At 34.3% G+C, this 3443-nt stretch overlaps 1 protein-coding gene across 4 annotated transcripts in view; it reads left to right on the plus strand.

Moving 5' to 3' along the window:
• The window catches only part of LOC116095888 (phospholipid-transporting ATPase FetA), a 124651-nt gene that overhangs the window by 23579 nt on the left and 97629 nt on the right, over window positions 1-3443 (plus strand). The window lies entirely within an intron of this gene.

The following is a 3443-nucleotide window of genomic DNA, read 5'->3' on the forward strand; positions in this document are numbered from 1 at the left end:
ATACAAGAAGCCTACAGAACTCCAAATAGACTGGACCAGAAAAGAAATTCCTCCCATCACATAATCATAAAAACATCAAATGCACTAAACAAAGAAAGAATTTTAAGAGCAGTAAGGGAAAAAGGTCAAGTAACAAAGGCAGGCCTATCAGAATTATACCAGACTTCTCACCAGAGACTATGAAAGCTCGAAGATCCTGGGCAAATGTCATACAGACCCTACAAGAACACAAATGCCAGCCCAGGCTACTATACCCAGCAAAACTCTCAATTACCATAGATGGAGAAAACAAGATATTCCATGACAAAACAAAATTTACACAATCTTTCCACAAATCCAGCCCTACAAAGGATAATAGATAGAAAACACAAACATAAGGAGCAAAACCACACTCTAGAAGAACAAGAAAGTAATCTTTCAACAAATCCACACAAGCCTAATTCCACCTCTTACAACAAAAACAACAGGAAGTAGCAATTACTTTTTCTTAATATCTTAATATGAAAATTAATATTACCAACATCCTAATCGATTAAAATCCAAAAACATGAGGAATTAGAAATTTGTTGATTATCATCCAATGGTCTCTCTAATTTGGTAATTGGAGAAATAGGTCCAATATTATATAATCCATATACACTTTCAGATTGTTTGTTCATGACAGTTTCTTGCTGTGTACAACATAATGGTCTTGAGATCTTGCTTCTCCTATCTCAGCCTCTCTATTAGTAGTATTGTTTATTTCATGTTTTTGCAGTATACTATGGTTTTCAGAACAGCTTACATATTTTAAAAGTATTTATATTCCCAAAAGTAATGTAGACAATTAAATTAGGAGGGGGCTTGTAAGAGAACAACAAAGTGTGAGACTGAATGCTTTGCTTGACATTTGTAACTCTTGTATCAAGTTACCACAGTAAGAGCCATCTTAAGCTCTACTAAATACAAAACAAACAAACAAACAAAAACACTTTATATAATTATGTTCATTTAAGAAAATATTAGTAGTGATGTATTATTTTGAAATATACAGTTAATACTTTTGGAGTTATTTAAAATTTATATTGAGAAAAAGTTTGTATTTTCAGTATTGCCATAGACAAGCATCTACATAAGACTGTTAAATTGATTGTTGTTTTATATCAAACAAATTTTATAATACTCATTTTTATTGTTATAATATTTTATAAATTTTAAAGAATATGATAAAAAATATTGTAGGTATTGAAGGGGGAGTCTCTGGGAGGAGTTGGGTTACAAAAGGGAAACAAGAATGTGATTTAATTCCATTTACTTAAAATATGTTTTTTTTAAGATTTATTTATTATTATAAATGAGTACACAGAAGAGGGTGTCAGATCTCATTATGGGTGGTTGTGATCCACCATGTGGTTGCTGGGATTTGAACTCATGACCTTCGGAAGAGCAGTCAGTGCTCTTACCCGCTGAGCCATCTCACCAGCCCCCTTAAAATATGTTTTTAAATGTTAACAAATTCAGATAAATTTAAATCATGTAACTTTTCTCATCATATTTCAATAAAACTTTAAAAAAATAGAAAAAAAGGGAAGAAATAAAGAAAAAAATTAAAGGCTTTTTAGAATTTAATGGAATTACATCATACCAAACCTTATGGGACACAATGAAAGCAGTGGTAAGAGAAAAACTCATAGCTCTAAGTGCCTCTAAAAAGAAACTGGAGAGAGCTTACACTAGTAGCTTGACAGCACACCTGAAAGCTCTAGAACAAAAAGAAGCAAATACCCCAAGAGGAGTAGACAGCAGGAAATAATCAAATTCAGGGCTGAAATCAACCAAAAAGAAACAAAAAGAACTATACAAAGAATCAACCAAACCAGGAGAACCAGAGGGCCCAGAGACAGTATCCAAATAAAGTCAGACATGAAAAAGGAGACATAACAATGAAATATATCTTAAAATAATTATTCTGTTTGTTGAATGTTAACAGTTGGAAATATTAAATAAATGTTCTACAAAAAATAGAATTCAATGTCATCCTTTTGATATTTTCCTTAATTAATATCATCCTTTTGAGGACCAGTTTGAACAGCACCATTCTTGAACATGTTTCCTTTTTCCAGTGTGTGTTTTTGGTCAGTTGTACATGAAATTATTTTCAAGTCATCATTTCTATTTCACAGAACAATATATATTTCTTATGCCAATCCCATGTTTTTGTGTTAGTATACCTTTGTTCAATAACTTAAATGTTTGAGTCAGTAGTATCCACAGATATTGTTGTATTCTTTAGGATTCCCTTGTCTCTCCTTGATCCTTTGTTTTTCTGTATGAACTGTAAAATGATTTAATAAAATATGAAAAGAACTGGTAAAAAAAAAAAGTACTGTCAACTTGACAGGATCTAGTCTCACTTCTAGTTATCCCTGGGTGGGAGTATCTAGGTGAGGCTAACGAGGCAGGAAAACCTACCTTAAGTGTGAGTGGCGCAATTCCTCAGGCCCAGGTCCTGGGCTGAATAACAGGAAAACACGCTAAGCACGGGCAGCACTCTGCTTGCTGACCTGACGGAAGGCACAGTGCTAGCCACCATGACTTCTCTGCCTCAATGCACTGTCCTTGTACTGTGAGCCAAACACACTTCCTCCTTCCATTGTTTTTGCCAGGATGTTTTACCACAGCAACAGAGAAGTAACACACTAGGCAAGTGTTCTCCCACCGATCTGTGCCCTCAGCATTTTATATTTTTTATTTTGAGACAGGGACCCATTAAGTTGCTCAGACTGGCTTTGCCTCACTTTGTAGCTCACTCTGGGCTGGCTTTGAACTTCCAATCCTCTTGCCTCAGTTAGACCTCTAAGTAGCTGTAATTACAGGCCTTTGCCATCAGGTCTAACATGGTTGTTTAATTTTTAATACTACCGACAACAACTATGTTCCAGTTTCACTTTCTCCCTAACACAATATTTTTAGACATATTTTTCCTAGTATGGTATATGTAAATTAAAATTTTAAAGTATTGTTATTTGTTGAATGGATATTTTATGCAAAGCATTGTGTCAGACAATGACTGAGCTGGAGCCAGGCGCTCACCCAATCTGAGCATGTGTTGTATTACACTGCAGTGAACTGGAAAGAATATTGAAGCTATTAAGTTAGATGAAAAATGAAAGAAGGTGAGGTGGAGAAATGGGTTCTGGAGGAAAATAGGAAGAGATGGATAGTCTTACAGTTCTTCTTACTCAGCCTCATAATGGAGACCAGTAATGTATCTTGTTTTTAATTATCCTTAAGCATCTCTGACAAACTTATTCCTAAATTGCTTTCTCCATTCTGCTTCTATCAAATTTATTTCTTTATTTTTAAAAGTCATTTGAAAAAAAAAAGTAGGCAGGAACTGGTTAATAACATTGTCTTAGTCAGGGTTTCTATTCCTGCACAAACATCACGACCAAAAAGCAAGT

Source organism: Mastomys coucha, unplaced genomic scaffold (genome assembly GCF_008632895.1).
Source record: "Mastomys coucha isolate ucsf_1 unplaced genomic scaffold, UCSF_Mcou_1 pScaffold18, whole genome shotgun sequence".
NCBI lineage: Eukaryota > Metazoa > Chordata > Mammalia > Rodentia > Muridae > Mastomys > Mastomys coucha.